The 13,266-nt window shown below is 32.9% G+C and overlaps 1 long non-coding RNA gene across 1 annotated transcript in view; it reads right to left on the bottom strand.

Annotated features, from left to right (window-relative positions):
• Window positions 1–1,305: 1,305 nt before the first annotated feature.
• Window positions 1,306–13,266, bottom strand: part of LOC111516470 (uncharacterized) — a 35,448-nt gene continuing 23,487 nt past the window's right edge. Inside the window, exon 3 of the long non-coding RNA XR_012466259.1 lies at window positions 1,306–1,524. This is a non-coding gene — a long non-coding RNA (uncharacterized lncRNA). The remainder of the gene's footprint in view (window positions 1,525–13,266) is intronic.

The following is a 13,266-nucleotide window of genomic DNA, read 5'->3' as shown; positions in this document are numbered from 1 at the left end:
TGAAGACACATTCAACAAATCGTATTTCATCATCATTCACATAATCAATTTGATAGGAAGAAATGAAATATGAGCAGTACAACAGTTCACATCTGCTTTCCTGAAAGAAAATCTTTAAATTTTGCTATTCGAATACATCTTCTATAAATCATATTTCCATATGACCCACATAATCCATTTGGTAGGAACCAGTGTATGGTTAGAGAAATAAAATATGAGCAGTACAGCAGTTCACATATGCTTTCCTAAAAAAATTCATGAAATCTTGCAATTTCAAGATATTGTGTTCATATTTCGGTATGACCCACATAATCAACTCAAAGGGACCAGTTTAATATTTCATAAGAGATATAAAATATGAGCACCTGTTTTCTGTTTCATTAAATCATGCCATTTGAAGACACATTCAACAAATCATATTTTATTATGATACACATATTACATTTCATAAGAACCAATGTTACATTTCATAAGAACCAATGTTACATTTCATAATAGTTATATTAGTGATACCATTCTCTGCTCATCAGTTCTCCAGAATAAAATTTAATTTTAGTATTTGTCCATCTGGTGAATACACAAAACCTAAATATTTAAAATGACCCACATTTCTAGACTGGCCCTTTCCTATTCAGACAAAAAGTAACAACTTAATCTGCAGACTCGAATTGATGGAAATGAAGACCAGAAATATACAATGAGGTGGAAACAACAAAGAATACTGATGAAGAAGCGACAAACATTCATGAACATAATATGAGAAATAGTAGCCTCCACATTTAGAAAATCAAAATGCAGAAATATATTGAACAGAGTATATGATGAAATACTGATGAAGAGAAAAAAAAAAGCAAAAAGAATAATCATATTTAAAAGTAGGTGATTGCTAGTCCATTTTCATATACTGATATAAATTTTTCAACAATATTGAATTACATATATCCAAAGCTGATTTGAAAATGATTGAAACTTCTGGCTTTAAAAACTTATGGAAACACATAAGAGTGATGCATGAATTATTCATTTTAAAATTTTAAAAAATAGCATTAGCTATACAAATAGGTATACTTCAATTAAGTTATACCAGTTGAAACCATGACAAATTGTTCTTTATCAGTAACTTCTTTCTTAGTACTTATACTTACTACTCACTTACTCATAATGAGAAATACCTATTCTCCAACAACTCCCACAATTGAGGATATTAGGCATATATTATATTGGTCCTCAGAGGAATGTTATAAATGGATTCCTGATCCAATATTTGACCAATATCCTTCTTTGTAGGATGTACTGACTTCCAAGCAAATTCGTGTACTTTTATTTCAATCATTTACATGGGAAAATATGTCACACTAAGATCAAGATAAAATATTTACATCAATGAAAAAGAAAATTACACTCTAAGTGACTCATCTGCATCCTTAATATACTACCACCTGCTGCATCCAGAAGTGTATCTTCATGTTAATCCTTCTTTCCGTATTATAGGCCCACAATCTCATCAGTTCTTGTGAAAGAATTCTGAAAAAAAATATTGGTTCACTTTATTCCACTAAAAATAAGTCGTATATACATTTTTTCGTTATCACTCCACAAAATAAAAAACGTAGATGAAACCTTCATGGGGGAAAATACTAAATTTGAATCGAAATGTTACTGCTCAGACACATTACAGACAAAATAGATACACCGTAATTTATCAACACTTCTTATTGAAAATGTTTCCTGAATATTTCACGAAACAAGGATTTTATGTATTTCAAATATTCCCCTCATCATCAAACTGACAGAAAAACGCTAAAAAACACAATTAGTTGTCAAGTATGTCAATTCAGAAACTTTAAAAATACTTGACAAATCACTTATTTCTGTTTAGTTCTCCATAAGTTTTCTTTTAATTCAAAGTATCTGCACCATCATATCTTAAAATATATTCAGATACCACGACTATTTCCGGCTTGATTGGTCACGGTATGCAGGCTTGACGTGTCATCTCCAACTGCAGAAGATATTATAAAAGGCGGTAGGGCAAAAGACAGTGTTCTAGTTATCATAGTACTAGTGTCCGACCGAAAGTTCGGTTTCGGTCGAGTTTCGGCAAAAGAACGGGTTTCGGTTTCGGCAGCAAACTTGCCGAAACTACGACCGAAACTGCATTCGGGAGTTCCCGCGCTGTGATTGGTCATGTTGGGCGCGTTGAATTTCATACAAGCGACGAAGACGTTTTGCCGCGTCCACGTGCCCAATAATGTCATGACTTACTTACTTTGTGATTTACTTTGTTTATTACATAAATATCAAGTACCTATTTTGATATTAGGTAACAACTCAAATAAGTAATTTTATGTTTAATATTTTTGAAAACCCATCAATAATATTCAAAAGAAGGATCTACACCTACTCAAATAAACACCTCACCATATGTATTTTTAAAGTGCAATTAATATTTTTTCTTAAATAAGGGTTTGTTATGTTGATTATCAATAAGTAAAAATGTCGAAGACTGCATAACGTTGTGATTTAAAGATAAAAACATAAAGATTGACTGATTATAATAACGTTTTCTTTATTTTCCCCTCAAAACGAAATCCTTGTAAGGAATTTTCGGTTTCGGCCGAAACTGAGATCGTTGCCGAATTTCGGTTTCGGTCGTAAAAACCAGTTTCGGTCGACACTACATAGCACATATTACCGAACTGTTTGTATGTGCTATGAGGACAAGCAGAGCCCTTCGTCTATTGCCTCATTGCTTTCGATATTTACAGTCGTTGTAGGCGAAACGTCAGTTGAGATAACCTAAAGACCAAGTCGAACAAACCAAGAAAATGGCTTCAATCCAGTTATTCCTAGCCATGAAAGCTCACACCCTTTGGAGTCTAACACAAATTATTATGGCGAACCAAATGAAATTTAAAATAAACTGTAAAGGTTAATTTCTTTCAAAAATTTGACAAAAGAAACAAAAGTAATGACAAAAACTTTCTACTTGAATTCATAATCACTAAAGGAATTGTTTATAAGAAAACGTATTTTAGACGAGTTTTATGAATCAATTCTTCCTGAATGTATCTGATAATGACACATTCATTGAGAAATAATGAAGTTCATGGTTACAATATGAGAAGAAATAACAATTTTTATATTATTAAAACTAACACTAAATTTGGAATCAATAGTTTATGTCGTAAAGGCTTGAACGAATTTAATAAACTACCACAATTTGTAAAAAAATCTGATTCAATAAACCAATTTAAATCATCATTAAAGAAATATATTGGTGACAGCTCATTCTATTTGTTATTTTTGTTGGTGTTTCTTTATACTCCACTTTCAAATTAGAAACAGACGATAGAAATGAATTGAAACCGCTCATGCAAAAATTCCAAGAGCATGTCGAAGGCAAAGAAAATACTAATTACGAAAGGTACAAATTGTTCAGCACCAAACAGGGGGAGGCCCAGTCAACTGAACAGTTAATAACTGATTTACAAAAGCAAGCAGCCAAATGCAAGCTAGACACCCTGCAAGACAGCTTAGTAGTAACGATGATAGTCTGTGGGATCAAGAATAACAACGTCAGAGAAAGACTTCTACAGGAAGACAACTTGACCCTTGACAAAGCAATAGAACTGTGTAGGATAATTGAAACATCCAAAGTAAGAAGCGAAGTCATGTCGGGAGTTACGAACGGAGCAACGTTGCAGAATGAAGAAGTGTTAGCGGTAAATAAGGTTAGTAGAAAGATAAAGACAATAAAAAACTATACCAAATGTGGAAGATCACACCCAGTTAATAGTTGCCCAGCATATGGCAAAAAGTGCAATTTCTGTAAAACAATAAATCATTTCGAAACAGTTTGTAGAAAGAAAAATTATAAGCGAGTAAGTGCAGTAGTAGAAAAAGATACAAACGAAATGCATGAAATAAAAACAAACTTAGATAATAAGACCGATTTTCTATTTATAGGCTCTATTTCCGAGATAAATACAGCAATGGTAACCAATCTGTGGGAGACTGAATTACAAATAAATGAGAAAACTATTAAATTTAAATTAGATACGGGTGCTATGGCAAATGTATTACCTATAAAGAGGTTAGAGTCATTAGGGATTGCTAAAGATAAAATAAAAAATACACAGGTGAAACTACAGTCGTATACGGGAGGAAATTTGAAAGTTGTTGGGAAATGTTCACTTCCATGTCTGAAAAATAATAAAATAAATGAACTTGAGTTTTATGTGGTAAAGTCAGATACGAAAGCAATCCTGGGGCTTGATTCCTGCATACAATTGAATTTAATTAAAAAGGTAGAGTCAATAAATACTGATAAAAATAAATATTCAGATTCAATAAATGAATACAAGGAAGTTTTTTCAGGTATAGGATGTATTAAAAGTACCTATCACATAGATATTGATAAGAATGCAAAACCAGTTGTTCATCCTACCAGGAGAATAGCTTTACCTCTTTTGAGTACCTTAAAAGAAACGCTAGATGGTCTTGCGGAACAAAATATAATAGAAAAAGTCAATGGTAGCTCAAAATGGGTGAATGCTCTGGTAATTGTTAGGAAACCTGATAATAAGTTGAGAATTTGTTTGGATCCTCAAGACCTAAACAAATTAATTAATAGGGAATATTGTTCTATTCCTACTTTAGAACAAATCACCCATAAATTAAGAAATGCAAAAGTATTCAGTACACTGGATGCCACCCAAGGTTTCTACCAAATTCCATTAGATAAAGAAAGTGCTGAATTATGCACTTTTTGGGCGTTATAAATTTCTACGGCTACCTTACGGAGTATGTTCAGCTCCAGAGGTGTTCCAAAACAAATTCAAGGAAATATTCAACATCCAGGGTGCCGATACTTATATTGATGATATTATAGTGTGGGTAAAAGATAAAAGAGAACACAATGAAAGACTGAAACAGATCTTTGAAATCGCAAAAGAAAGTAATGTTAAATTTAATTTAAATAAGTGTAAGTTTGGACAAACACAAATTTCCTATTTAGGACACATAATTTCAGGGGAAGGCATTTCTCCCCAGAAAGAAAAAATTAAAGCAATAGAAAATATGCCGAGACCTGAAAATAAATTAGACGTACAAAGAGCACTAGGAATGCTAACATATGTAAGTTTATTAAAAATGTTTCAGTAGCCACAGAGCCACTGAGAGTTCTTATGAAAAAAGATGTAGTTTTCAGATGGGAAAATGAACAAGAAGAAGCGTTTCAAAATTTAAAAAATGCTTTTGTGAATAAACCCATATTACAGTTTTACAATGTAAATGCTGAGACTGTGGTATCGGTGGATAGCTCTCAATCAGGTCTAGGAGCTTGCTTACTTCAAAATAACTTCACTTGTGCTTATGCTTCACGTGCGCTCACTGAAACACAGACTAGGTGGGCCCAAATAGAAAAGGAACTTTTTGCAATTATTTTTGGACTAACCAAATTTCATGAATATGTTTATGGCAAAAAAGTGATACTGGAAACTGACCACCTACCGTTAATTTCTATCTTCAAAAAACCACTAGATAAATGTCCAGCTCGACTACAGCGTATGCTGTTACAATTACAAAAATATGATTTTCAAGTTAAACACAAACCAGGCAAACAATTAATAATTGCAGATGCCTTATCTAGAGCTTTTTTGAAAGATGAGTCAGATAATAGCTTGGACAGTGACATACAGTCACAAGTATGCATGGTAGTATCAGTGTTGAGAATAGCAATTTTTCATGACAAGTTCTCTTTAATATGTGTTCTGTGAGTAGATATAAGCTTCTTGAAAAATAAGTGTTCTGTGTTAGTTGGTTGATGTATGTAAAAAGAGTCAATGTAAGAAATATATATCAAGTATTGGGATAATAAACGAATTACAAGGAAATAAACTTGAAGTATCTTTCTCACTTTTAACAAACAGTGATACCCAAAAGAAAGCAGTTCTTTCATCAATCAGAAATAAATGTAACTCAGGGCAAATTGAATGAATTAGTACAGAAAACTTCGGAAGACGATACATTGAAGTTACTAAAAAATGTCATCCTAGAGGGGTGGCCAAATACCATCAAAAAAGTTGATGAAAAATTAAAAATATTCTGGAAATACAGACACTTCAGTGTCACCAAATTCCAAAACTCTCATGGAATAAAGTGGGTTGTGATTTATTTGAATTGAAAGGGGAAACATACCTTTTAGTAATTGACTACTACTCAAAGTACATAGAAATTGAGAAATTATATAAAAATACTATGAGTTATCGAGTAATTGAAGTTCTTAAGTCGATGTTTGCCAGGCATGGTATCCCTTTAACTAAATTGTACCCCCCCCCCCATCTTTAACTCAGATGGGGGGCCACAATTTAGTTCAGAGGAATTCAAAAAATTCACACATGATTGGGAATTTAATCATGTCATGTCTTCCCCGACATATGCTCAGTCGAACGGTATGGCAGAGCGTAACATTCAAACGGCAAAAAAAATTCAAAAAAGTATTAGAAGACAAAAAAGGTATATACCTAGCGTTACTCTTGTATAGAAATATGGAAATCGATAATAGTCATTCTCCAGCAGAGATTTTAATGTTACGAAAGTTGTGGTGTATAATTCCTTGCAAAACCAACGAATTAAAGCCTAGAGTCATAGACATAAATAGGTATAATAAAGTCTTGAAAAATAAGGCAGAGAAAATGACCCAACAATATAATAACAAAGGTGTTAAAATACTTAGTTCATTGAAAAATAACGCTAATGTATACATACAAAAAAAAGCTAACAGTGATTGGTTACCTGGTACAGTGCTGGAAAAAATTAGAAAAAAACATATAGAGTTAAAATGGAAAATGGTTCAATCCTAATCTGTAATAGAAGGTTTATTCAGTTGAACAAAAACAATTCTATAATTAACTACCACCCTGCCAGTCCTAATGTTATGTTACCTAAAGGATTAGAAAGTAAGGAAAATATTAATTATTATATAGAGCTAGAAAATGAGAAACAAATATTGTAAACAAAAATGTTGATCAAGATATGGGAGATACTGTAGAAAATGTATTAGATAATGAATTTGGAGGGGAAAACATGAATATTGTAAACGAAAATGTTAATCCAGATATAGCAGATACTGTAGAAAATGTACTAGATGAAATACTTGGCGAGGTGAACGCTAGTAATATAGAAATAATAATAGAACCAAGTGAATGTGAAGAAATAGACAGTGAAAGTGTTCATATTGACAAAAACAATGAAAACACAAGCAATGAATCTAGTATCACCTCTACAAGTGATTCAGATTCTGAGATGACATTTTTAATGAAAAATAAAATATCTAAGAAAGGCAGAAAAATAATCAAGTCTCAGAAATTGAATTCCAATCAGCGTCAGCAATAAGTTAGTTTTGTAAAAAGAGGGATGTTATGAGAACTATGTCAACGAACATACCTAGGTTGACGAACAACGGACATACCGAGGTTAACGGGGTCGAGTAATGTATGTGGCGTCGAGATTATGTATCTTATTTTATTATATTAAAAAAGTAGTTTATTTAAATCCAGAATTGTACGATTAATACAAAGAATATAACAATTACAAATAATCTTACAACGCAAAATACTGCTTGGTAAGTCAACAGAAAAATTTTTCAAGATCATTGGCACATTTGACAATTGTGATTTTATTTTTGTGATTCACATATATTTTTGCTGCTTCTGTAAAGGTATTCATAGAAAACCTTTCAATGGCTCTTGACATGAGTTCAACTAGAAGTTTGGTTAGATCTTCTCTAATTACCATCCCAGTTCCTTTAAGTAGATTTTTATTGTGGTAGATTTCTTGTCTGAGCTGATATGTTTTGAGTTTCATCAGAATGCCTCGTGGTTTGTTACTTTTGTTCGGTTTTCCTAAGCGGTAGCATATATCAATATCTTCATCAGAGATTTTCATAGTGAGTTTGTGAGTCAACAGTTCGATCATTTCATGTCTGATGTTTTCATTGTGCTTTTCTGGGTAGTTGAAAATTATTAAATTGTTCTTTTCAGTTTCTTGCTCCATGTGATCCACGGTATCTCTGAGATAATTATTGTCTTTTTCAGTTTATCCAGAGATACATTCTGTATATTTATTTGGGGTCATATCCTTGTTCAGCCTGCTTCATCTCGGTATTTAGTTGTTCAATTTTTTGTTTCATCTCGGCAAGTTTATTTGTTATTGTTTTTGTGATAGAATCTGATACACATGTTGATAAGGTTTTTGTAAACTCTGGGTCTTTCATACATTGTTTGAATGCTAAATTTACAGCATTTTGAATTTCATCTCGGATTTCTCTTGTGATTACCATATTTCTCAAGTTTTGATATCACTATATTGGAGAATAGTATATGATAGAGTGATATGCCAATTTATATTATTAAGCAAGCGGTATTTCTCCTTTTATTGAATAGAATACTAGGAGCACACTGAAACACGTCTACTCACTGTCGGACATTCAAAAATAATAATAATAAAGTAATGATTCATATACCCAAAAAAAACGCAATAAATGGGACAAGAAATCAAGAAAGACCTTCTAAGTTGGTTTCAGCGAAAATGTCAAAGGGTATAGACTTTATGACCCAGAAATAAAAGATGTTGTGATAAGTCGAGACATCATCATAAATGAAAAACACAATGACATCAGAATGACCATTAATGATGAAAATTCAGAATCATCAGATCCAGTGGGAGATTCGGAGGATAATAATCAGTACTTCAGTGGAACATCAGAAACCTCAAGTGTTACTGATCAGTCAGGTGAAAATACATCAGACAGTGACTTTATTCCTGATGAGTTGATATCTGTAAATTCAACTAGGAAATCACAAAGGGTGCCAAAGCCAAAAACATTTGATGACTTTGTAAGTTACTTATGTATGGGAGATGATGACGATCCAGATTCAGTTGAAGAATCTATGTCCAGACCAAATCGAGACTGTTGGACGCGAGCCATGCAGGAGGAGCTACAGTCATTCCAGGATAATGCAGCTTGGGAATTAGCTGATATTCCAGAGGGTTTTCCAATTGTAAAATGTAAGTGGGCATTCAAGTGCACAAGTGATAGTACTGGTGGTGTGAGATATGGAGGTAGGCTTGTAGCCAAAGGCTTCACACAAAGACAAAGTATAGACTTTGATGAAACCTTTTCACCTGTAGTAAAACACTCTACCCTAAGACTATTATCTGCTCTTTCAGCCAAATTAGATTTGAACAATTTTCATCTCGATGTTGTAACAGCCTTTCTTAATGGAGATTTAATAGAAACAGTATTTATGATGAAACCTGAAGGTCTGGAAATTCAAGGTTCTGAAAATAAGGTTCTTGGTATGAAAAAGTTGATTATCTTCTTAATAGGTTAGGCTATAAAAGATCAAACTTGGATCCTGTTTATACACCAAGATGAAAAATAATCTAAAACTTATTATTTCAATTTATGTGGATGATTTTTTCATATTTACCAATGATAAAACTGAGTCAGATGACCTGAAATTGAAATTAGGTGAGATTTTTAAGATCAAAGAGATCAAAGAGAGAAATTCAAAAATGTTTAGGTATGCGTGTAACTAGATATTCTATATATCTTGATCAAGAACGATATGTAGGTCATTCACTAAAAAGATTAAACATGTTCGAGTCAAAAACAGTTAGTACTCCTATGGAGATAGGTTTGAACTTGGAGAGACCAAGTGGTAGTGAAAGTACAGATAAGGTTTCCTATCAACAACTGATCGGAAGCCTTATGTACCTCTCTGTATTAACAAGACCTGATATTTCTTTTGCAGTGAGTTATCTGAGTCAATTTAATAACTGCCACACAGAAACGCATTGGAAGCAAGCCAAGCGAATTTTACGATATTTAAAGCAAACCAAGAATTATGGATTGAATTTTTGTAAAAATGATGCTTTTCTTGAAAGTTTTGTTGATGCCGATTGGGGTAGCAACACATGTGATAGGAAATCGTATACAAATAATTTCTGAGCTGCTGATGATGAACCCCATAATAAGATTCCATATGTGAGTCGTGACTGAATTTCAGCATAATTTTTTTTAGTATGGACAAGTTGAGAACTCTTCGTAGGCATTTCAGTTGGTATATTTTGCTGTTTAGTTTGGACATTGTTTCTCTGATATGGAATTCCCAATATAATGTGTCACTCATAATTATACCTAAAAATTTTATGTTTTCGCATTGTTTTAGTTTTACTTCTCCCATTTTAATTTCTAAGTTTTCAATCCTCTTTTGTCTAGATTGAAATATTGAAAAATTTGTTTTACCAGAATTGACATATAATTTGGGTACGTCACTGATGATTGAATATTAATAAGTATATCCTATACAGGGGAGATAGAAATGCACGAGGAAGGGGTTTATGCATTTATGTAAAAAATAAATATGTTTGCGATTTGATTGTTAAAAATGAAGGTAATGCGTGGGAGCAATTGTGGATAAAATTAACTATAAATAAAAAGAGTTATGGTATCGGAGTGATTTATAAACCTCATGATCAAGCTGAGAATGATTTCCTTGATGAGTTTGAAGATTCCCTAGGATCTATATTCTCAAGTGTTGATGAACTAATTTGTATGGATGATTTTAATATAAATTTTTTTGATGAAAACGCCGTTTTTACGAAACTTAATAATATTTTAGATGTCTTTGATTTAACACAGATTATGGATGAGCCAACAAGAAAAATAGACATTTCAGAGACTCTTCTTGATTACGTTATACTTAGGAAAAAGCATTTGATTCAAAATGGGGTAGTTGAACATGGGATTTCTGAATATTTCATAGTCATTCATGGTTCATTAATGATTTGCGAAATATATCATTTTTCCGTATATTCGATCAAGATAATGTGGATGAAAAAGTATCATACTTGGTAAATTGTTTAATAAATTTATTCGATAGGCATGCTCCAATAGTTACATCTAGAATAACGAAAAATAAAGCCCCATGGCTAACATTTACAATAAAAAAATGATACACGAGAGGAATAAAGTATTAAGGAAATTCAAGCAGACAAAGTCACCAGCTCATCTACAATTTTATAAGGATTTGAAAGATTATACAAATCAAGCTATAATAATAAGGAAAAAAAGGGCTTATTTTCTTCATCAATTTAATAACTCATCAAAAAATATGTGGCAGACACTTAGATCATATAATTTTGTTAATGAAAGGAGTGAAATTCTGGTAAACTTAAAGAATCCTAGTGGGATTAATAATTTACTGGGAGGCTATATAACATGGCCTCCAGTGGTGTTCATACAAATGAGCTCGTCGAGAAAATGTTCAAATGCCGTCAAAAAAGCTTGTAAAAATTGCACTTTGTGTAATATGTGGTAGTGTATTTCACAATAGTTGTATTGAAAGAAAAATATACTTCAGAATTGATGAAACACGAGTAAAATGTGAAGATTGCCGTGAAATTAGTAGCGACAACACCATTTTGAAATCGGATTTGGTAAATGCACTAGAAGAAAGAGTGAATTTTCTCAGAACAGAAAATATCCTATTACGGAAAATAATTGAGGAAAAAGAAGAAAAATGTAATTTTATAATCGAAGCAAAAACCTTGCACGAAGACAAATCACATATCTGCAAGATGAAAACAAAAAATATCGATACAAAAACAATGTAACAAAAACCGTCAAACAATCTATTCCCAAGGATGTAAACAAACCGAAGTTAGCTGCAGAATACAAAGGCACTACTCGAAGTCAAAGTGAAGAAGAAAAATTTATAAAATGTATAGAAAAATTAGATATAATAATCGTATAAATATATATTACCAAAGATGCATCAATTCATAATTGAACTCAATGATTAAACCATCACCCCTTTTCCTATCTGGATATAAACAACTAAATGAATAGCAATGCTCTCGCCTGGCTCGCTCGAGTTGACTATGACTGACTAATTCCCATCCAATCTCTTGGGCCCCGTGTTTTTTTTTGGGTAACGCGTTTTTTTCCACCCATGTCGATAGTGGTTTCTTACAAATGTCATATGGAACCTTCGAAAAACTTGAATCTCCCGTCATTCAGTCAAACTGAAATGTCAGAGATGACAGTAACTGAGGAGAAGGAAAACATTAAAAATAAGGAAGGTGACGGTAGGGGAAAGTGGTCACCATTCGTACGCGGGGCACATTCGTACAGTTGGTATAACAGAAAAACTAAACGGCACACAAACACATCTTTGCTTATGTGCATAGACATATCGACCGCCATGTTACCAGCGGAGTGTCGCGCCAGTCGCACCACAGCGGTTCAGCTGATAAGACTTAACGTGTTTTTGCGGGCGGTGTCTTCTTCTATTCCTGGCCTCACTCCAGTCTTTTGGTTTCTGTTGGTCATTATGTTGAATATATCTTGTCTGTTGTAATTTTTCCATAGTATCATTGGAACTTGAGTTGTTATTAGGATCTTCTGGGTTGAAAAGGTTTATGACCTCTTGCATAACTCTGAGTTGTTTGTTTAGTAAGTCCTGTGTAGTATTAGATTGATGGTTATTCCCCTCAATAGAATTTGGTATTTTGTTTCTCCCTGTATATACAACTACATTCTCATTGTTGATAGGATCCTTACTTATACTTTTTGTAGCGTAGGAGTCCCCTGTTTTTATCTCATTTATTGTTTCCTTTGTAGTGCTGTTTTATACTGAATGTTGTTTTTACCAATAGTTGGATTTTTGTTCAGTTGCAGTAGGCCAGATACTTTCTCGTCTAGTAAAAGTTTATTTTTTAGTAAAATTGCATATTTTGCGTCTTTTTCAACAAGAAGTTCCTTCAGTAGATCATTTTCCCTCTTCAAGGAATTTTTATCGCTTGCGTGTGTGATTTCTGAGGTTTTTCTTATAGGGTGTTATTTTCTTGAGAGACGTCACTGCAACATATAATTCTACAGTCATCGATTTTTTCGTGTGTTTTTTTTCTATCTAGGCAGCTTCTATGGGATATTCTGCTACATTTTACACATACTGTTGCTGATGTTACTTTTGTTTTACAACATTCATAGTACATTTTGAAACGGAGCTCGTAAAAATAGGTCTAACCCGTGGGAGTACTTCGACACACAATGTGTAGATCATGCAAAGAAGTAACTTTCAGACACTTATTGGAAGAAAAATCCTTCCTGCTGGGGACCGAATCAGGTTTTTAGACTTTTCTGACCTGAAAGACTACTCACCATACAAACTAATTGGCTTCGTTAAGAAGCTG

The sequence above is a fragment of the Leptinotarsa decemlineata genome, unplaced genomic scaffold (genome assembly GCF_025532065.1).
Source record: "Leptinotarsa decemlineata unplaced genomic scaffold, Ldec_3_MD MMD2_P_RNA_scaffold_14, whole genome shotgun sequence".
In the NCBI taxonomy this organism is placed as follows: domain Eukaryota; kingdom Metazoa; phylum Arthropoda; class Insecta; order Coleoptera; family Chrysomelidae; genus Leptinotarsa; species Leptinotarsa decemlineata.
Note: the sequence above shows the minus strand (reverse complement) of the source record. Positions and strands in the feature narration are given on the sequence as shown.